The 23814-nt window shown below is 37.0% G+C and overlaps 1 long non-coding RNA gene across 1 annotated transcript in view; it reads left to right on the top strand.

Moving 5' to 3' along the window:
• LOC143693398 (uncharacterized) overlaps positions 1 to 23374 on the top strand; it is a 178105-nt gene extending 154731 nt beyond the window's left edge. Inside the window, exons 5-10 of the long non-coding RNA XR_013181037.1 lie at positions 3392 to 3477; positions 4752 to 4869; positions 5626 to 5684; positions 9377 to 9483; positions 13396 to 13547; positions 22118 to 23374. This is a non-coding gene — a long non-coding RNA (uncharacterized LOC143693398). The remainder of the gene's footprint in view (positions 1 to 3391; positions 3478 to 4751; positions 4870 to 5625; positions 5685 to 9376; positions 9484 to 13395; positions 13548 to 22117) is intronic.
• The last annotated feature ends 440 nt before the right edge of the window (positions 23375 to 23814 follow it).

A 23814-nucleotide genomic window follows, 5' to 3' on the forward strand; every position in this document is an offset into this window, starting at 1 on the left:
TCTAATCAGCAATAACTATAACGTTTTCACAGGATGTTCCTGAGTGCATCTAGTTATGGAGGTTCAACAAAACTTCTTTGGATACAGCAATTTCTGAAGCATTGTGATTCCACCTTCTAAATGAATAGCTTTAATGTGCCATAGCTGCCTTTCCAGTCATCAGCTGCTTTGTAAATCATTGCAGTTGATAGCATATTGGGTTCTCGGAAAGCAATTACACAAGACTTTTTTGTATTTTCCCCCTCATCTCTCATTCTATCTGAACCTGTCTCTTTCTCATGTTAATTTTAATGTAAACCTTTTTTGTTTGGGTTTTTTTAAGGCTACGTAGTGTCTGCAGCTCAATGCATTAGCGGTGCCCTCCAATCTCGGGCAGACAAGTTCCATATCAGTAATTTAATAAGTCATATATAAAAAAAACCAGCATAGATTTATTTTATTTTAAAATTGAATAGGGTCATCTGTGTGAGCAATGTATCTGCCAACTACTGTCATTGTTCTGCCTAGGCAAGCTCATTTATCTTTGTTAGTAAACAACTTAAAAGGCACAGTAGTTGGATGGCTTAAGGGAATGTTATTAGGACACAAAATCTCTGATGTCTTGCCTAAATCCAGGCTGAATAACTTATTAGATATCTACCACCAGTATGCAGTTAGGGGATGCAGCTAAATATATGACTAGTATTAGCAGGTGACAGTGGAACAGGCAGTTATCACAGCTAGGAGGTCAGCACAGTTAAATCAATCACAGTCAGGGTGTCTGCAGAGAAAACAGTAAAGGTGCAAACTTGTAAATTCTGACAATCACCAGCATTTGAGGTGCATGTATGCAGTTGCAAAGTCTTAAAATTTAAGGGCCACTGACTGAAAATCTTAGACATAGATGATGAATCTAATTTTTTTCTTCCTTTTTAAACCTAAATTCTTTGGCATGTGGAATGCTTTATGTTCTCTGGTGGGAAACTACGATTTGTGATATATGAAACAATTCAAATAAGCAGTTTAAAACAGGTAAAAATTAGTGAACAATTTGTTTAGTTTTCCAGTCAATTTCCCATACCATCAACTCAGTAGTCCTATGTCAACTAATCTAACACCAGTTTGAAAATGTAGTTTAAGCATGGGTACACAAACATGCTGGATGGTGGGGAAGGGCTTTCTCTGCTGAAGAACCACAGCAAAACCACTATAAATTAAAAACATATAATCTGCCTTCAAAAAAGCCAACATGAACTTGCAAAACCTTTCTGAGACCATTAAAATGTCTGTATTTCCCAGCAGAACGCATTACCCTAAGTGTATCCCTGTGGACTCCAAGAACTCCAGCTACATATAAGAAGTATCTCAAGGGCAACTGCTTCCTCTGTGTCTGAAAAGAGCGTTGTTTTGCTCTTTTTCTGAAGACAGCACATACTTGAAATGATGCGTTTAGACGAGAAAAAGAGGTTATAGAATATACCAAGTTTAATGTCAACACCTGCAAAGCTACTTGTCATGTCAACTGTAGAACTTGGACAATTCTATTATGAAGTAGTTTGAAACACTTGAATGATAAAAATTGATAATAGAAAACTATTGGAGTCATGTAGGCTTCTCAGTATTCAGACCACAATAAATTTTTCTAGTGCTATTGTCCCTTTTTTCACTGAAGTAGAACGTTTCCAACATTCTTCTCTCTTTTGCTCCAGAAGACTGTTTTACAATACACTATACCTTACTGTTTACCTAATTTCTGAAACTTTTTACTTTGTTGCATAGAAGACCAGAGATTAATTTGTTTGTTTTTATTTTTCTTCTTCTGTGAAATTGGCAATGATGGGAATATGTATTTCTTAGATGAAATTAAGTACCTGAAGTTGCTGAATCAGGCCTCAAGTCTGTTCTGTAGAAATGTCCTTCAGCTTTGCACATAAAGAAATGAAGCGAGTTATAATGCTTCTGCTTTCTTCTCACTTACTCTTTGCAACACAGAATACAATGTATGATAAAAAGTTCATTAAATAGAGGTCAGCAAAGAAGTCTGGGAAGGCAGTGAGAGTTTTTCCAAAACAAGGAGTACAAAGTGTAGCAAGGGCAGAACATACTTGTCTGCTGTCTTGCTAAAGCTGCAGCTATTTCATAAGCAGCAATTTTTTTCTCAGTGTTCCAGGCGCCAGAGTGCAGCCCCTTTGTTGGAAGTTGGCAGCAGGGGTATATGAATATATGAAAGGCTACTTGCAGAAAACACTGGGAAACTGTTGAGGATGCACTTATCGGGCACGTTAACACAGTGCTGCTTAGACTGTTTCTTAAACTTCCAAAGACTCCCTCTCTCACATACCTCAGAAAAGGATAGGAAGGAGTGCTGGCCCGAAGTTGTTCTCTTCACATTAAAGCATTGGGATTTTTTGAAAGATAACTGTGATGATGATTGTAAGAACTGTGCTTTTACTTGACCTACCGAAGGAGCAGAGTAATGCAACCAAATCTCTGCATGAAGAGACTGGGAACAAATTAACATCAAAAATCTGGGGTTTATATTACACAAGACTTAAGCAACTAGGCAAAAAGAATTTCTCTTATTAGAGAAAACAAAGATGAGTGCACTTGCACAAACAGGAAGAAAATAAAATTAAAAATATAGTTTGAAACTTTTTTCCTTGAGTTTCACCTTGTCTAACATTACTTGTTACTTAGTTACTGAAGAAGACTATTTCTATTTAAGCATTGAAGATTAAAGGCCAAAAGATCAAATGTGCTGTAATAATTTTTAAACAAATTTTTAAAAAGATAAAAATATTTACAAAAGATTGAAATTATTCATAGGTTATAAGTATTGCTTCAGTGCATATTTCTGAGATCACTATTAGCAATATTAGTTTTGACTTTATTATTGGATGAAGAGCTATATTAACAATATCATCATTATTCTAAGAGGAAAAAGTAAAGACCTCAGTTCTTTTAGCAATTCTGCTGCTGTTTCAGTATTTCTAATTTTGCTGTTCTGAGTTCTTTGTATGAAAACCAAAGGAATATGAAAGAATTGAAACAGCAGGATGTTTCTGTTTCAGTGGCTGATGGCATATCAGCCAGTAACTACTGTATCAGTGATAACACTGCCAGTTTACGAAAGAAGAAGCAAACAACAGAGAAAAGTGAAAGTCTTTCTTAGGTAAGGGTTTATCTGCCAAAATAATAGGCAGCTGTTGATGTTGCTGTAGATTTAAAATAAATGTATCAAATATTGAATCACTGGTTGATTAATTAGGAAGCTGTATGAATGAAGGAAAAAAATACAGGTTTTCTATGTTACCTGTTACCTCAAAACAAACAGTGAGTGTAATCAAATTTATGAAGGATTGATTAATACTGTTCTCTAAATTATTTTCTTTATTGTTTTCCTTATAAGCAGTCACTGAAGGAGATCAAATTGTTTAGCCTGGAGAAAAAGAGACTCAGAGGTGACCTTATCACTCTCTACAACTTCCTGGTGGGAAGGTGGGTGTAGTCGGGCGGGGTTGGTCTCTCTCTCCAGGCAACAACTGAAGAATGAGAGGACAAAGTCCTAAGCTGTGTCAAGGGAAATCCAGGTTGGATATTAGGAAAAAGTTTTTTACAGAAAGAATGATAAAGTACTGCAATGGTCTGCTGAGGGAGATGGTGTAGTCAATCACCCTGGATTTGTTTTAAAAGACTGGATGTGGCACTCAGTGCAATGGTTTAGTTGAGGTGTTAGGGCATGGGTTGGACTCAATGATCTTGAAGGTCTCTTCCAACCTAGTCATTCTGTGAATGTCTCCATAGTCTGACTTTGTTACAAGTTGGAAATATGTAAGAAAAAAGGGTCAAAATTTCCTAGCTATGTATTATTTTCCTCTGGGATTTTTTGTTTTCTTGGTTGTTTCTTTAGGTTTTTGGGTTTTGTTTGGTTTTGTTGGCTGGTCAGGTGTTTGGTTGGTTTTGGGGTTTTTTTTCTGGTGGTGTGTGGTGGGCTTTTTAATTGTGAAAAGCAGTTGATGGAAAGAGCTGGCTAGAGTTTATCAATTGTCTGACTACTGTGCTCTCTGAGAACTGAAGCTGTTCACGGAGAGAAGTGTGTTCTGACATTTTATTAGCATAGTTCTTAAGAAAGCACTTAACAAAAAGAAGAAAAATGTAGGCCTATCATAGATAATTCTGTTATCTGTGAATACCTCACTGCAGCCCCGCAGTCAGAGCAACTCATGGTTCTTAATAATGATATAATTCTGTGATGCTTGTAAACTCAGAGTGAAACTAGCAAGGTACCATCCACTTTGAAAGATTCTGCAGGTGGGACTAATAAACTGAGCTACAGTTAGTTAGTTAATAAGTTATTAGAGTTAATTTAGTGTTAAAAGCTTGATTATAACCTCAGAGCCAGCTGTAAATCTTATCTGTCTTAGTTCTTGTGAGGGGCTGTTCTGAGCCCACTAGAATCCTGTTAATACATACCTTGTCACAGGGTTTCTGATGAGCAGAAACCAGGTAATTTTTTTACTCAGAAATTTCAGATTTTTTCAGGATTTCTACAAAAAAAGTATGTTTTAATGGAAAGTACTATGGCAAAAGCTATGGCTTTTTAAGTGAGAGGCTTTTCTTCTGCTTTAACCTTATGATTTGGTAAACTTCAAGAATGCAGCAAAGCAAAAGGGCTCCCTAGTGTTCTGGGAGAGCAGCTGGGCTTGCTTGTTTGAAAAAACAAAAACCCAAAAACCTATAGTGCCTTTCTCACTAAACCTTTCTCACTAAAGGACTTGCAGAGGGGTCCAGTTGAGAAAAGCTAAGGATGGCAGCATGCTGGAGAGAGAGAGGAGAAGACATGTGATTTCTGAGAGCTTTCTTTACCCAGCCAGGAGATGTGAAGAAGCAGTAAGTTTGGTCCAAAGAAGGACTTCCAGTTTCTTTGTCTAATCACGTGAGACTACCCCTGCTCTCTTGGAATACCTAAAATAAACCAGCTTGAGACAGCAGTTAACCACAGCAATTGCGGCGCTTGTTTGCCTGAACTAGAAAACAGGGAAACAAAAGCACTCTTTTACTGCTGTTCCTGACCAAAACAAAAAGAATCCTCCCCAGTCCTAAATGCAATACTTAGATGATCTGATCACCCTCAGATTAAATATGCACATTTTTTTGACAAAATAGTGGAAAATTTTCTTGTGTTGAGTTGCCAAAGAACACAGTATTTTTTCTCAAATATTTGTAGATGTGTGCATGGAGCAAAAGGCATCATAAGGATCCATGGGTGCTGCTGAGGAGTCAAGAAGCTCAGTCCAGGGCTGAAGTGGCTTTCAGGAGACCATGACTGTCTTCCTGAGATACTGAGCCCTGAACAGAAGAGCAGTGTCTGTCTTTCTTTAGGTGTTTTACCTCAAGGGGAGAAAGGTACAACTGCTCCCAAACCTTGAATTCTTAGGGCTTGTGAATTTTGCTTTTTCTGCCTTATTGGAAGGTTTCCAGATCTGCAGATGTTTGTTAGTTCATTTATAGTTTAATTTCATTTTCACTGGTAAAGGTGACTTAGAAAACACTCCGCTGCAAATGACAACTTTGTGAATAGATAACATTTTGCAAACCATACATGTTGGCTTACCTGACCTTTTTTTAATTTTTTTTTTTTCTCAGAAATAGCAGCTTTGGATGCAGAATCCAACTGTGGATCAAGTCAGCATAGGCCTTAAAAGGTAAAAAGATACTTTCCATATTATGTTTATGGGGAAAATTTTTTAGAAATTGTCTAAAGGTTGATAATTTTTAGCTTTTCTCCCTCAGCTTCTACTCACTCAATATCCAACCATTAGGAAAACTAGAATTTTTCAACTATTTATGTTTCTTGATTCTAGGGACTATATGACTTGCTAAGCTTTATAATTTTGTTACTCAGTGATCTTTTTTTTTTTTCATTTTTAATAACCAGCTTCTTTTTTGGAAGGGGGTGTGGTGTGGTGGGGGAAGTAAGGAGGAGGCTCATTACAATTTTTGATAATAATAAACAAAGTTGTGTTGTATAAGTGTTAGCTGGAGTGAAACCAGTTGCCAAATGTACTTGTATGCAAACGTCCTTGGCACCAGGTTCAACACCACCTTCCACAAACTTGGACAGCCATCATGATGCTATTTGTACAAGGCACCTAAACTCAAGAGTAGAATACAAAAGAAACTGCTAAGGCAGCTGTTGACGACAAAAACTAATTTAATTTCTTAACTATAGCACAGCTTCCTACTCCATTTTCTTTAACACTCAGCTCCTGGGGTCACTCCTGTGAAGGCATTTTCTGTTGTGCCAAGACAAACCACACATAAACCACATGGAGGATACAGCAATTATCTCTTATTAATATATACAGTAACAAGCTGGGACTATCATTTTTGTGTGGAGATTTTATGTTTACTGTTCTGGTGTTTTCTCTCAATGAGTCTGTACTGGCCAAACATCTTCCAGTCAGATGTGGAAGAGTAAAACTCCATGGCATCTTGAGATGGAATGACCCACAATTTTGCTGAGCTGCCTTTGTTTTTTTCTCACAGATTTTTTATTTTGTCACAATGCTGTCACAGTCTTACTTGAAAGCTCCTAGTAAAGTTTCAGCTCATCCCTTTTCTTTCTGTGTTCTTTCTTTATTTATACTTTTTCTCTTCCAGGACTTGGTAACTTCAATTAAACTCTTGCTAAACTCTTGCATTCTGACTGACGTGAGAGTAGAGCTATGGTTTCATCTTTAAGTTTTTTTCATTAAAACCTGTCCAAGTCACATATTTCCCTTCTTCCACTACATATTTAGGAAAAATCCATTTGAAGTACTACTTATACTCATTATGTACATACAAATTATGTTTGAAACTAAGGAGAAACTTCTGATTTCTGAAATTTTAATTGATACCTGTGAGAGCAACAGGGTTTTGCTTATATTTTTACATTGCAACTGAGAATTCAGTCAAAATTTAGCAATAATAGACTGTATAGAGCTAGCAAAATGCTTCATCTTTTTGTCATCAGAATGAATTAATTTCTTCTTTCATAGCTATCTGGATTCAACAGCCTTGGCTAATTTAGCAAATGCAGTTTTTCAGTGCCATATAAAAATGATCATTCTCCTTCCCAGCTTGATTTTGCTAGGTCATGGAAACATGTGCATTTCAGTTGTGACATGCAAAGCTTAATACTTTTTCTTTTAATGTCTACTGAGCTTGTGGAGCTTTTTTCTCTCTTTTGGCCTGGGTTTATTGTTGTTGTAAATAACAAAATATAATATAATATAATATAATATACTATTAATGTATTAATATAATATATTAATGTATTAATGTATTAATATTATAAATTAATATATTAACATAATATAGTAATATAATATATATAATGTAATAATATAATATAAGAATATAATATCACAGTAGGGCAAAAAAAAAAGACGTTTGCAGAAAAAAGACAAAAATCTTCCACTTGTGCTCAGTGTTGGTTTTATGAAGGACCAATCCTTATAAATCAAGGAAGAAAAAAGTCTTACAATCTTTGCTCTTGTGATGTCTTCAACTATGGTTCCTGATTGCCTGTATTTTAATACCAAAAAAGCATAAAGTTTTTACATAGGCCCTAGAACTCTCAGCTCAATTTAAAGAAGGAATGGCTAATTTCAATGCTGTCTTCTCAGGCCATAAATTTCACAGATTATGAGTGTGAATAGCTGGAAGCAATGTTCTCATTCTCTTTAAATTTAAATTCCACTGCTGTTCTTTTCATGGTGACATTTTTGCACTTCTGAATGTGAAAAAAGCAATAGTGGCTGTTGCAGGAAAATTCTCTAATGCCTCACGAAGGAAACATACCTATTTCTCTTGTTCTCCAGATAACTAATTTGGGGTCTTTAAACCTTCTTTTGCATGGTGTTCTCATCTATTTATAATTTTATGAGTGTCTTTGTGGTTGCCTTCCTAAAAATATTATTTTCTTCTGATGATAGTATAAAAGCTTTTCAAAACAGAACACAGTCCATTTGACTGCTGGTTATCTATTGGCTGTCCATTGAATGTAATGTTCAAAGCTCTAAAAACAGAACCATGGTATGTAGCACCTTGCTTAGCAGTGTGGTGGAAGGCTTATTTTCCCTGTATACTTTGCACAAGGAAGCAGTGGAAAAATCATCTGTTAATTTGAGCAACTTCTTGGAACCATTTTGTTTTTCAGTCTCTACATTCTGAATGCTATATAAGACTGTAGCAAAAATAAAAAATCTCTTACCTTTAAAAGGGGATGTTTGGTCCATTATGCTCATATTATTCCTCAGTCTGAAAGTCTTATCAGTGATAGTGCTAAAGGGAGTAGCTTGGCAGCATGAGTTGTTTAGCAGGATGTTCATAAACAGGGAAACATTCTTTTAGTTTTTGTTAAGGAGAAAAGAATGTGATTCATTAAAAATTTCTCCCAAACTGCTCTATGCTGTGTTGATCACACTTGTACAAAACAGAAGTCATGACGAGCTGATTCCACTGTCACATCTGTGCCAGCCCTGAGGTCTCTGGTCACTTAACTCTGTCTCCCAGCTCACGTCAATATTTGTGTCACCTTAATCTACAGCATGATCTCCAAATTGGAAGTGTTTAATTATTCCAAGTTGTTAAAACATGCTGGTTTGACTCCTCAGGAAGCCTGAACCAAAAGTATGACAATGTGACCAGATCAAATCCTGTTTGTATTTGTTCTGTACCCTAAAACATCTATCAGACTTTGTGGTAAACTTTTCATATTCTTGCTAAGTTATTCTGGACTTCATGATAAGAAATGAATGTTATGTTGCAGGCTTTACATAGTCAGAAATGTCTGTGGTTTGGTGCATTGTCTTCACTTCACTTGCTATTTCATGCCTTTTTTCATTCAGACCAGACACATTAATAAATACTTTTTTAATTTAGCAGTTTATTATGCTTGAGTTTCTCAGCTTGTTTTTTGTCTTCTTCCTGTAGAAAGATGAATCTTTGTGACTCCCTGGCTCCCTCCTAGGAGTTGTTTGCAACTAATATCTTCCCTAGTTGTCTTTTCCTTGACATGTTTTGGAAGGGACTTCATTTTTAAGACTACTGTCATTTCCTCTTGTGTTCCTCAGTGGATTATTACTCTTTCTTTTTCCCTCTCCCCTGAATATGGCTGTTTGAAATATTTCTTCCATGACAGTTCTTTACCCAAGCTTTTTTCAAAATATGAAAGTATTCCTTTTAAATACTTCTCACATTACTATTCAAAATGTACAAAATGTACTATGCCTCCCTTTTGATAATTTTCTGATTGCATGTTCCTCATTTTATTTCCTTCTAGGGAGAACTTGTGTTGTTTAAGTTTGAAAGTGTGTATTTCCTGACCAGCTGCCATTGTTTCACACAGGCCTTGGGAAGACTTGCTAATTGTCTCTGCAAATAAAGAAGCCTTGGTCCAGATGGAATCAGATCTCTGATACCTGGCTTTTGAACTATCATGTGGACTACCATCAGGTGTGGGCTTGCAGAAAAATGTATCAGGGATATAGCTCAGGGTAAAGTTTGTATCTGCTATTTAGGCATCAATCTTTAGCCCTGGTGACTGCTTCATACCACAATTGTAGAAATGCGTGTCCTATTTCATTTGTGTACTTATCTTTCTATTCTGCTGGGTATATTCTGTAGTTTCAATAGTAGGGAATGCTAAATTGTTAGTCTTGCTTTTTCTCTCTCTGTAGTTTTATAAAATACAAACACCTAATTTCTCTCTCTTCTTGTAAATCTGAATGGTAGATCTGTGACAACTCAGCTAATAGTGTCAAAAATGAACAGCTTTGGTTCATGAATTGGAATGGAAAACTTGTAAAACTGCTTGTGATAGACTCTTCTGGTCTCCATCCCCTTGCCAGACCTCTGAAAATTCCTTTAATAATCATGTTACCTTCATCTGATATTTTCAATTATTTGAGGAAAAAGAAGAAAAAAAATTCCTTGGGATTCAGTGTCCCCTTCTCAAGCAATGCAAGGCAGAGTTATGGGATGCCATAACAAACCTATTTGTATAAAGGTCCTTAATAGCCACCAGTAACATTTAATGATCTGAAACAGTCATTGTTAGTGATGGCTCTTGTAAGTCTTACGGGATCATTTCTGCTGTTCACATTTAAGTGTTAGATGAAGCTGCCAGACCAGATGGGATTCTGAAGAGAGTACAGAACAGACTCCTCCAGAAAACAGAAAGTGGTGGGACTAATTCCTGCTTTCCTGATAATAAAAGATGCCATGGGAAATTACCCTTATAATTTGAGTGTTGAAATTAGATATCTAAAGTCAGAGGAACATTACCAATTTTGTTTTCATATCCTTGTTTTTTCATTTCCCCAACATTGTGTGCTTAATTCATAGTGTGTCATATTTGTAGATGTATATAGTGGCTTCTTAATTCAAGCATAGCTGGAAGCTTTTAGTGCTTATTTTTGGATCATCTGGAATATGAACCTTAATCTTCCTAAGCTGTATTTTGAAAGGGCTGATGGACTTCTTTGCCAGAGTTTAATTTGACAGAAGAGTGGTTTTATTTGTTCCATCAATTAAAGCATAGTCTATTTATTATCAGTCAACAATATCATTTATGATAAGTACTGTAACTGTTAAATGCATTATGTTGCCCATACGGTGGCTGTCCTGTTGTTGTCTCTCTCTTCAAATATACATTTTTTTAAGTTGGACATCCTATTGCTTTTGCTTAAAGCATGGTAATCAGGAATATAACACTGAAATATAACCAGGAACTCAGCCCAAAGAACTCTGATGAGTGTGAAGGCTTAATGCAGCAGAACAGAAAGCAAAATGGAATCACTGTCAGAATTACTAAAAACTTATTATTTCAAATTTAACTAAAGAGAAAGGGTTCTTACTGCTATTTTAAATCAATAAAAACATTGCGACCAGTACATGTTCACTAATCCTGAAAAATTCATTTCCAGACAGCAAAATCCTACTTTGTGTGCCTCAAAAAAAAAAAAATTAAAAATTGGAAGAAATATAGGTACTCTTTAGAATCTTTCATGGTAGAGGGAATATTGTTTTTAAGGTATGTTTATATTTTGTAGTTTGAAACTTTTCACAAACATATTGTGGAAGTTTATTTTGGTGCCTACAGAAATACTTTGAAGTGAGCTTCCAGCATTACATATAAGTAAAAAGTAGTGCTGGGAACAATAACATACATTTTTCTCTCATCGTTCTGAGTTTTTCCTGAGCCTTAACAATGACTATTGATGACAGTAGCTCTGAAATCTCTGTAGGTGCTGTATTTTTCCCTTTCTATTGTGCTATCAGTACCTGCTCTGTACTGACTATTCTAACTATCAGGAAGTTCAGCCAAGAGTGACTGAGACTTCACCACTGAAGAACATGCCCACAGTACAGGTCCCACAATTTCTCTCTATGAAGCTGGTGCTGATGAAGATTCATCAAAAAGGAGAAGGATGCAATTGGAGGACTCCTCTCCTCTTTGGATTAATCTGGTTTGTAATATATTTTATGAGCTGTTCAGCACACTTCAACTCTGTGTTTGGGAAAATATGTGAATACCCAAAGGAAAATAGAATTTGCAGTGCTGAGCCTTGCAAAGGGACGTGGGCAACTTGGAGGCTCTCAGGAATATTTCACCCTTTTAATTTAACTCCTGTGTTTTCTGAAGGTGATCAGTATCAGGGAAATTGCATTGGGCTTTGGTGTGCCAAGCACTGTGATTTTTAGTCACAGTGTCTCACAGAAAACTGTTAGTTGAGTTTACTCAAAAGTTCTAAATATTTGAAGGAGTAAGCTGCTGACAAGTTAAAATGAAATAGTAATTGTAATGTTACCTTGATAGCAATTTCTGTACTTCTTCTGCTCAAGAAATTGTTCCAAAGCACTTTGAGAAAAGGAGAGCTACGTCAAGTTAACATTTTTTTCAGGCCATGTGCCTTCTTCATCTGGAATCCTATTTTCAGGCAGTCTGTCTGGACTTTCCAAGTTATTCAAGGCATGAGGTACAAAGACTTGCATGCACAGCTCCTGTAGAAGTGGAAAGCTGTTAGACCTGTCTGAGGTCAGGCATGCTGTAAATGGGCAAAGAACCTCCAGAGAGCTCTGCCACTGTATCTTATATTTGGTCTGTGCTCTGCCTTGGTAGTCTTTCAGAGTCACATACTGGATTTTGCATATGCCAGGTCATTTGCACCATCTGCAGCACAAGACTGTTGAGCAGAAGTGGGATGGGCATTTGGATAATTGATGTCAGTCTCTTTGGAACAGGAACCATTACTGAGGCAGAAAACTCAGGAAATTAAGATGGTGTCTGTATGGGCATTGCAAGGGGACCTCCATTCCTCAATAAATATGAAATAAAGTATGTGCTGTATTGTCTCAGCTGCTGGGTGCTGGAATGAGTGGCTCATCTTTTCAGACTGAGTACTTTATATAAACATTTGTCAAAATTCATCTTGTGGCTACTACACATCTTAAGGTTTTCCATTTTGGATCCTGATAAAGTCAGTCTCCAGGGCTGACTAGAGTTGTGGTGGAATAACCAACTGCACTGCTTATCATCATGACACAGTCGCAAATATTTCAGTCTGGCAGCTGTCATTTCCCTTAACCCTTTTGCCAGCCAAGTGTAAAATTCACTCAAAAATACTTAAAAAAATAAAAATAATAAAACAGAAAATAAACAGCTCTATGACAGTATTGTTATGGCTTGACTCTAGACCCTAAACCTCTATCTCATAGTGCAAAGCATTCCCTCACAGACCCAGATGTGGTCCAGGCAACAAAAGAAAGTGTCAGACAAATAGACATAATGCTCAAAATATGCTAGAGTTAACATGGAGGATCAGATTGGACATTACAGAGCAAATTAAAGCAAAAAAACTGTGGGTTTAGTCCCAGTAAGAAGCAGCAAGGCTGTACAGTGCTAGTCCACAGCTCATTTCACAGTGAGCCTAACATTGTAAATTTCAGAATTGCCATGTACCATGTTCTTCATGGATTAGGTCCAAGCATAAGCTGAATTAGAGCACAATCCACCCAAGCTATGCCAAATTAAAGTCACTGAACTATGATGATACTCACTGTGAAGACATTGTTTTATTTTTGGGTTTTGTGTCAGCCATAAGCTGTTTACAGGAACTTGCCAATTAAGGTTGACATAGAATATTGTCTTCCAATTACAGTTTAGGAGGAGGGTGATAGTGGTATACTGTCCAAAAAATTTTAGAAATACCTAATACTTTTTTGGATGATGCCTTTAAATGTTACTAACTCTACACTGCTTGGGGAGTTAAATTATCTCTTTTGAGGTATGAAAAAAAACAACATTGTGGTCACTGAAGAAACCAGATTGATAAAATCTCTCATATTAATGTGATTTTTTTGTAGTTTCCTTCAGAGATGAGCAAACCAGCAGCCTTTGCATAACACCTGCCACTGCCCAGCAGGCCAAAAGGCAGAGGGTGAGCAGATGGGTCTGGAGCCCTGACTGGCGGCGTGGATGTGAGTTATCAGGCCTCAGTCATGCATCCCACAGGCCTGTAAGTGGTGGTTCCCAAGCAGAAACAGGCTCCAGCTGTGGCTGTGTTGTTCTAGCAGCAGCAAGAAAACTGTATGTGATTGTGCAGTGCTTTGACTTATCAACTTCTTCAGTTTGCACTTCATCTAAATAGAAGAGAAAAGCACAAACACATATTTACACACACAGAGACGCAGTTGTACATTTGTCTGTATGTATATACACATCTATTCATGTATATATATGTACAAACACATTACACACACAAATCTGCATCATCAGAAAGAGTGGATATCTTATATCGTGATGAGAATATACTATTTGAAGTTTTCACCCGTGCTGTTGTGGAGGAAAGAAATAGAATTAAACCCAGAAAGAGGTGAAGAGTTTGTGTTCAAATTAAGGATCCTGGTATGATGGCAATTTTCTGCATCCTACTGCTAATCTAAGAACCTCTGTAAAATATCTTTCTATAGAATACCCAAAGATTGTATTAGTGTGTTTAAAATATCCCTTAATGATTCCTGATCCTTTCTGTATGAAACCCAAGAGCATTTACAGATAGTTCTATAATATTGCATCCTATGTTTTGGAAAGAAAAAGCTGAAATTCAGCTGGCTGCCTTCTCATGAGCTTGCTAAATTATCTATAATTTGGAGCATTTAGTTTGTGTGTGAGTTTGGATAATTAAAACATATTCCATTAGCTGAAATGCATAAGCATTGCTACCTGTTTCTGCTAATCAGTTCTGTTTCAGGAGAAATGGTTTCTCGCTTTTGTGGGGAGCTTTTCCTTTCACAGAGGAGTTTTCTAGAAACAATAGCACTAGAAGAATATGAATATTTGAATATCCCTATAAACTGTTATTTATCCATTGCAACATTTTTTTTCAAATACCTCATCACTTTTCTGTGGTTTTAGTTACACTTGCTTTCTACCTTTATTTGATTTTTTTTTCAGGAGTCCCTATTTGAGGAGATAAGAACTTGAGAAAAGGAGAGAAGGCACTCTGGTTTAATGTTATAAACTGTTAATATAAATATTTACCTCTTTTTACCTCTTGATTCTAATCATTATTGGAAAGCTGTCTTGTACCACCTTTATCATGAAAACTTCAATAGTTCCTTTAGTAGGTGTTTCTCAAAAGACCAGGCTGGAAATCCTGTCCCTGTTATCTCCTAATGAGGATCAATCTATGGCCCCAACAAGAACTGGTAATGTGCTATATCATTGCTTCCACCCTGAATTAGCAAGCTATGGAGATATATGGCAGGAGGTGAAAGAAATTTGCCCTGCAACACTTCTCATTTCAGAAGGTAAGAACAATTATCTTTGGAGCTGGTTAACACCCTGTGGAAGTGTTAACTAAGTAGGGCTCACCAATCTGAGAAAGTGCAAAATGTTTGAATTATATTGGCTCTTTTTCCCAAGCTACTCCTACATTTTTCCTGCTTTGTTTAGACATGGGATTTTAACAGCAGAGATAGAAGGACTTTCTTTGCTCCTCAGTGTTCTACTGTCTCTTCTTGTGCTGTTGCTTCAGTCCTTTAAAAGTCTCTAGACTATAAAGTGCAGTCATGTTCTTTCAATATAGTCCTGTGAGAATTAAAAAAACAAAAACAAAAACAAAAACAAAAAAACAAAAAAAAAACCACAAAAAAACCCCAAACAAACAAACAAAAAGAACCCCACAACAAACTCAAACAAAAACCCAACAAATTTGATGACCAGTGGCTCCTCCTATGGCTTCTTAATGATCTCTGGGCATTTTGACACAAGGTGAGTGGGAGCACTGATGTTCTCAGAAAGCTTTCCCAGTCCAGGTAGATAAGAAACCAGGGTATTTTAAAGGTTTCTGCTGGGAGATGGAAGCTATACCAGAAGACTTAACAGTTTAGTGCTGGGTTACTCGCCTACGATATGGGGGCTGAATTGCTATTAGACGCTGGGCTTACCTCCTCCCAGGCAGCTACCCTGATGTAATCATCAGGGTCTTCTTATCTATGTTCAGGCCTTTGGGGCATGAACAGTTTTCTAAAGAAAACTTTGTTCCGGAAAGCTGTTGTGTTCCCATATGTGTTTAGGTTTGACAGAATGTTATTAAAAATAAAATCTTTCCCTCCCCTGATTTTTCACTTAAAAAAGAATATAAGGGTTGAATATTTCCACTGAACAAATACCAAATACTTGGAGGATCACACAGCTCAGCCTTCAGGAGAACTAAAATCAGTGGAGTAACTCAGGCCAGTGGGCAGCACTGGGTGTATCTTTGCCTTGTACAGGGCAAGAAGGAGAAGCAACACAGCCAGTTCAACATGTCACTACATTTGGACTGCTTGGTACAGCTCAGCCAATGGACCCCGGGGTGATGGCTCTGCACTGGGGGACTCCTGCACCTTCTGCTCCCTCTTGGGGCATCTCTAACATCTCACCATCTTGCTCATTAAAGAGAGACCCACAACTGTTAGTTGAGTCAGTAAAACACTTGAGCCTGGACATTACTTGGGCATCAGGGCAGAACTGAGCAAAGCATACTGAAGTGCTTACAGATCTCCCAGTTATCATAAACTTTCCCTTGGCCAAAATGACTAGTTCTACCCTTTTGAGATATTCAAAGCAGGTAAAAAAGTGAGTATTTATAATCCCATTGAATATCTGCTAACTCTTCTTTGCCCTGCCTCAAAATTTATGGTAACATATTTTCTAACTGCAGCAATTGGCCACCAACCTATACAAGGAGGTAGAATATAAAGAACATATTAAAAAGTGGGACTAAATCAATCTCAGATGATTAAAAATTATTATAACTGTGTAAAAGTGTACATTCATATGAGACATTTAAAGTGGAAATGTGTAGCAAATTATGTGGGCAGGAGAAATGTCTGAACTCAAATGGCAGTGCAAGTCAAGGGAGCTTCCTCCCTGCACAGACATGGTTTTAAAAAGGCTGTGTATTTTTGAGGGTGGTTGCTATTTACTAGCCCATGGTAAACCTAATTACCCCTGCTGTTTGCCAACAGGCAAATTCTAAAGCAAATCCTAACCAGTGTGTTGGGGCAAAGAAGCACTTTCCATTAGCCCCAGTACAGCTGCAGCAGGATCTCTTCTGACAGCTGCCCCACTACATTCCCAAATGTAGCCTGCCCACTCTCCATGTCTCCCCCAGTAGCTGCTGGGCTAGAGGCATGACTTTTTTGTGTGTGATGGGAATGTTTAGCTTGGTGCTGCTCTGAACAGGGTTTTGCTGGCTCAGTGACCAGTATTTTTTGGGAACTGTCTGAGCTCCTGCTGCCACCAGGAAAATTTGCTGCCATGTGTCATTTACTGTCACTGTGACTGTTTGCCCAGTGGCTTGGAGGAGTCTATAATATCCTCAGTTTCCATAACCTCTTCTGCTTTCCTGTTTGTTAGCAGTGCTCCTTTTTCCTTTACTGTAGGACGCAAGGGTGTTTTGGTGTTGTACTTTCAAATAGTTGAATTTCTGATGCAAATGCCTTGGTCATTTACACTACTCACATGAGTTTAATTCTCATGAAAAGGAATCAAAGAAAATGTTGTGTGAAAAATGCATCATAAAGAATAGGCAAGGGACACAGTTAATATATATTTGGTTATATTTGTTATTATAATATTTGGTTAATAAGAGTAAATCAAATAAACTTAAATACCATCTTCCTGATGCTACAAGGTGAAAATTTCTTTCCCTTTCTCCAGTTTCATTTCTAGAGACATATTGTGATTTGTTTTATCCTACTTTTGGTCAGGAGGGGTTAGTGAGACATTGTGATGTCCTGCTCCCAAAAATCAAAATTAGGTTTAGGAAAGGTGGGTGAGGGGTGCATATGTTGTCATATACACCCAAAGACATTCCAACTTTGCTGCTACCTTAACAGGAAAATACAAGTTTCTCAGCTATGTTTTTTTTATTTATTATCCTCCTCTTTAAATTAATAAATAATTATTTTTTTAAGTAGCTCAGGAATCAAGGCACTGTAATATTGTACATAACAATTATTTTATGGTGTTTGGGGGGTTTGGTCTGAGAAACTTAGTCTCTTATGAATATATCCACATTTATAGATATCTATCATTAATAAAAGGTGGTTTAGGAAGGTATTTATTTTAAGTTCATAGGATTTAGTGTGGACTTGGCAAGCTAGTATCTGCTTTGGATTTATTTGAAGCAGATGTTAAGCAGAGAGAAGAGACTGACATGTCTGTCGTGTTCCATAGCTGTCTGAATTATTGTTAGAATCCCAGCACTGGCACATCTCTAATTTAATACACGTTTCAGCAGTGACTGTGGTAATAAAATCTGAAATGCCTCATTCTCCTTTCATTAAAGTCAGGAGAAAAAAAAGAGATCTGTATCAATATGAACAGAAGTGTTCCTGACCAGCATGAAAGCATCCTTTATTGTAACAAAAAAAGACTAATCGTCTTGTTCTATCTATTGTTCTATCTTGTATTCTACAAGCTATCTATTGCAGGCCTGGGTTTCTTTTCAATCAAATGTTATGCTATGACATAATTCTACATGCCCTCAAATGGTTAATTGCAAAGTTGAGTTTCCAAAGGACCATGCCTCACTTCTGAACTGAACAGCTGAACTCACAAGAGAAAGACAAAAGATGAAAATGTCTGAAATGGATGTGGAATTTAGGAAATTAATAAAAACAGGATCAAAATCATGAGTTACAGACTTCAAAACCTATCTGGATTTCAAGGACACTTCAGTGAACCACAATAGGCATCCTGTCTGGTAGGGGCAGGCATCATCAAGGGGTGGGGCACAGAAAGCCCCCACCATGGATTTCTGCCTCAAGCAGGGGCTAGGTCTGCTCAACATCCTGGTCTCTAAGATGGGGTTTCCTTCCCAAAGGTGACTTGCAGTAATAAAAGGGGCTAATGCCACCTCCCTGTGCTGCTTTCTTTTAACAAGTATCTCAGATTGTTTCAGCTGCTTGCCAGACAAGCATTCCCATTTAGTTTAAAGGTACCTCCGAAAAAATGGGGTTGAGCTGGCTTCCAAGAAGACAAGTTTGAAATAAGTGGCAGATAGAGGCCGTTTGTAAATCTGCAGAAGCTAAAAGTTAATTTTCTTCCCAGTATCTGAACAGAGATTATACCACTGTGTTTTATAGCAGAACCTTCTGTAGGGGGTGAAACATCTGCTCAATAGAGCAGCCCACCACCAGGAGTGTGTCTGATTAATCCTGCTGTACGGTGAAGGGGCATCAATCCTATCAACCCCTTTGGACAGTCTTGCACTTGTTTCAACAATTATATGCTGCTAAGTTACTGTAGTAAGGGTTGAAAATCAAGAGGGGGTTTTAGGAATATATATTTGTAAATTTGCTACCTTAGCATCTAGTTTTAGGATTTACTTATTATATTGCAAATAATAGAGCAGGGAAGTCATAATTTTGATGAGCTCTAATTACACAGGTAATGCTGGTACAGTTATCCATTTATGAATGCTTTGATCACTTGATACACAGTAATTCTCTGATTTAATGCTGTATGCAGTACAATATAACTCCCTCTCTTGATATAAGAATATACACCTCAGGAAGGAAGTTAATTGCTTTCAGAAACAAAAGAGAATTTAAACTTTGGGGCTAATTAATTTCTCATCTGCAGTTGTAAATTATTTTAACTACATTGTACAGATTGTAAGTAGGGTTTATCTGATTTCATTAGAAAATAGTATCATATAAGCACAGTAAAATGTTCCAATGAGACATTTTTCTATTACAATAAAAATAATCCATTGAACCTTGTTATGTTCAAAATTATTTACTATAGTGGAGCATGTGCAAAAGTCAAAATTATAAATAAGCACAACTATCCAACCAAAGAATAATAAAATCGCTAGAGAAGCATGCACTGTTATTTTGATTCTCTTAAACACATCTCTAAAAAAAGTGCTTCATCAGAAATTTAGGGAATTTATTATTTCCTTCACACTGATAGGATTGAAAAAATGATTAATTGTGTGCCATAGTCATCTGGGAGAGTGAGGAAACATTTTGCCCTAATAACACTTGTCTATAATGGCTTTTAAAAGTTCTAAGTGATCCTGCCAATTTAGAGACTCAAATAGTTAAAAGCTATCTTTTTTTTCCTAAGGAAGATAAAAAGAAGGAAACATCTATGATGACTCACATACACTAAACCTAATTTGAAAAAAATAAACCAGACAGAAACAAATGCACAGCACACTCTGTGACATCCTGCTCTATTGCAGCAGATTTAGTCTCTCTCCAAATTGCTTTGAGCACTTCTAGAGGGAGAACACAAACATATGTCGATGTTTTGGTGAGTCACTTCCTAGAGACAGGATATATTCTCATCACATGGTCTGTCATTAGCTGGCAGAGTTGGACAACACTAACACTTTGGAGATATGACTGTCCAGTTTTGCTGCTTGCAGGAATTTTAGATCTGACCTTTCCCTTTAGGTTGAACCAAATTTGTGCAGCTGTTTAACATACAAAAGGGGTGTTCTCATTCAAGGAGAAGAATGGCTTGTATAAATGGAAAGGTTTTGTCAGAAACCACTTTAATAGAAGACTATAACTAGGTCTTTGGATCCAGAGAAGAATTACTCAGTACTGTTTCTATGAAATATTTGATGTGAAGATTTTTTTTGGCTCTTCCTTGTTGTTTGCATTCTTTCCCTAAGCATTTTTTGGGTTTGATTTGTTTGTTGGATTTTTTTGGTCAAAAGTCCAAGAAGTTTCAGTGCTCAAAAAAAAAGATTGAAAGTATGTAGTTCTGAAGTTTTTCACAAGCATCCCATCAAGTTGCCTTTTTAAATTTGCCCTCTCCAGAAATGATTTAAATTTCTTAAGTTTTTAGTAGAACTTGCAAAGGAAACAATATTCTAGTTATCACTGTTGTGAAAGGAAACTATAAAATATAAGCAAAGAATATGATTAAAGTTAAAATTCAGAATAAGATAGAAATCTAATTTAAGGCAGTTTTGTAATTTGGAGATTTTGAAGCATAACATTTTGAAGTTCTGCCTTGTCAAAGTATCTTTTGTCAAGTTATACTTAGCAAGAAACAAGGCAGAACAAAAATGTTGGTAAAACATACTCACTAGAACTTCTTGTAAGTGTGCTCCTTCTGCTACTGAAATTTTTGTTGAAGGGTTTGGTTTTTTTAGTTCCATTAAAATAATCGGTATAAAATAAATTTTCAACCTTAGAAAGATACAATTCTTGGCACTCCTGGTGTCCAGTGGGGAACTTTCTCACCTACAGGGACCTGTGGCAATAGTGGAAAGGGCTTTTCCCTGTATTCTTGAAATTTAAATTGTGCATATAAAATTTTAAGGGCTTTTATCGGACGGAAAAGTAACTAATATATTTGTTTTCATTCTACAGCCCATTATGTTGTACTGAAACTATCAAAATTTTACATGTGTGTGGGCTTTGCCTTTTTCTACATGCGGCTTTTCAGGAGTCTGGCTTTTTTATATTTTCAGGTTTAGAAAGCAAAGCTGCAACAAAGGACAAACACATGGCAAACACAGAAATAGTAAAAAAACTGCCAGGGAAACACACATTTTTCATGGCAAAACATTAACATTTTAATCACAATAGCAACATTTGTGATTATGTACATGTTGTGAGATGAATTTAGTTACCGTTGCAGAGAGGAGTCGAACTGTGAGCACAAAAATAGCCAGTGATATTTGACTTGAATCTAGAAAGGTTGTTAAGTTAGATTTACATTTCAGTAGAAATTTCTGTGCTCATCTTTTCCTCTAACATGTGAGAATATTCAGTTATGTATAAATCCTTATTATAGCCTTCTGATATTGGAAAATAGTGTCATTTTGCCTGAAGAAGGGAAACTGGCAAATGGAAAGATTTAAGTGTTTGAATTAAGGGCCTCATCAACAGCATCAATGCTGCTTTTACCTATGAGGCATTGCTGGTGCAGATAAAAGTGGTAATTAGATTGAGTAAAATCATATACTTGACAGATCTTCTCCCTGGATGAAACTTTTCAGAAGGGGCTATCTTTGTAGATGAAGTACTGGTAAGGAATTGCAAGGAGCTTTGGACATCCATTCATTAGATAGGTATTTCAGGCTACAGTTGCTAGGAATAATTCAGCTTTATTAGTTTTTTTATAAATTTTAACTTACTTGTGTTGATAAAGCTATGTGTTGATGCATGGAAATAGCTGGTGGCCTAGACCTTGGTGTCACATCAATGGCAAAAGGAAATTACCTCCTTGTTGGTGTATAGACTAAGCTAATGTTTTTGTCTAGCATCTTTCTTCCTGAACTGCTTGTTGGCTGTGACCAAGTCACATATCAAGAAAACATGATGTCCCTCACATTTTCTTGAGTTATATGCATGTAGCTTAGGATACCTGTCTAGTTAGATGTCAAAATTTAGGTCCCATGTTTCACCTGCAAGTGCCCCCAGTAAATCCACTCGAGTAATTAGAATAAAAAAATGACAGACAGGACTATTTTCTGTTTGACACAGCCTGTAAGCTGAGTGCTCACTCTGAGTTGACTCTGAGAAATTAGACATTCTCATTTTCTCCTTCCCTTCTGTTTCACAGTGAAATGTGTTGGCTAGGAAGCCACAGCGAAAGGGCTGCTAACCTGAAGAAAAGCTTTCAGAAATGTCCCTATGCTAAATCAGGAGGAAGTCAAGATATCTCAGCTTGTTGTGAGAAATTGGAGGCAACAGCCTAGTGGAAGAGCTATCACCTGAGACTGGGAAGAAGAAGAGTTAAATTGCTTAAGAGTCTGGACTTGGCTAATGTCACTTGAATGACAATGATGTAATAAAAACTGATAAAGTAATGCCCTTCACACAGGGTCATTGGATATCTGAGGACAACATGCAGTGCCTGATTAATTCCTACCTATGCTTAAGATTCTTTCCAATGCAAATTTCCAACTAGAAACATCATAAAATGATGTTTGGCATGAAATTTTCTCTAAATATTCCATTAAAAATTTTGCATGTGTTATTGTTTACTTCCTGTAAAAAGACTATTATAGTACAAGACTTTTTCCCAAGAAAATTTGTTTTATTTTCATTTCAAAGGACTAGAATCCAGTGTGTGGCTTTTTCTTTTCCCTGGTTGATGCATGGTTTTTCATGTATTCATTATTTGACTGATCTTGAAGTGGCTACAAAATTATTTCCTCATCATTCAGATGTCCATGGAGGCTCAGTAGTCTGACTGTGATGACAGACTGTAATGTGTTACCTCAGCAATAGACAGGGGACCATGGAATTTCCCTTCTACGCTGAAAAATTAATTAAGCAAGAGGATGGAGGCAGCCTAATCTTTTTATAATAGTCCTCTTAGGCTCTATTACAGAAAAACTCTGTTAAGTAAGTAATGCTTATGATGAGCATGAGGCATAATCTGATCAGAGCCCAAAGCCTGTTCTCTATCCTGAGCCCTGGGTGTCCCAAGGCAGAGCAAAACTTCATGTCTGCAGGAGGTGCTAGGGCCTCCTCCTGATAATATTATGGCAAAATAATGTCTGCACTTCTGAATAGCATGTTTCCTTATGATTAAAGTCTGCTGAGTTCTCTCTCTTCTCTTAATGTTTTTCTCTTGCTTATTTCTTAACTCTCAGATCAGATTCCTAGCTCAACAGGACCAGGTATAACTTCACTTAACAGGCGGAACGTGCTAACAGATATTTTATAAAGATAATGCCTAACATGTTATAGTCAAATGCCAATACCAGAATCAAAAATAAATTAATTGTCTCCTTTTCACTTGAATCATAGCTTGATTAGTGTTACTAGTAGTGCCAATATTTTACTCAGGTTTATTTGAGCTTCTAAGGAGCAAGACGTGAGGCAGAAATATTTTTTTTTTGTTCAGAGTAACAAATAAAGCATTTTAGAACTTACAGAAATCCCCTTTTTCTTTTCATCCATGCTTTTATAAAATAAGTTTTCTTCCCTTGAGTGTGGCACAGGAAAATCATCTCCACAATTACTGTTTGTTTATCAATGCTTGCAATTGTGCATGCATACCAGGCACTGTTTAAAGCACTTTTAAAGTATTCCTACCAGCAAATGTCAGACTCCTATGAAGAGTTGACATCCTGCTGTAAATCTCACCCCTCTTGTCCCTCTGAGGGGGACTTATGACTCCAAGAGCACAGTCAGAGCAGAAGAAGTGTTCCAGCCTGTGCACTGGCAAGGCGAGTGGGAGCAGCAGAGGACACGGGGAAGCCACAGCTCAGCCCTGAAGAGGGAGTGCAGAGTGAGAAGCAGCAGGAG

This window comes from Agelaius phoeniceus, chromosome 2 (genome assembly GCF_051311805.1).
Source record: "Agelaius phoeniceus isolate bAgePho1 chromosome 2, bAgePho1.hap1, whole genome shotgun sequence".
In the NCBI taxonomy this organism is placed as follows: domain Eukaryota; kingdom Metazoa; phylum Chordata; class Aves; order Passeriformes; family Icteridae; genus Agelaius; species Agelaius phoeniceus.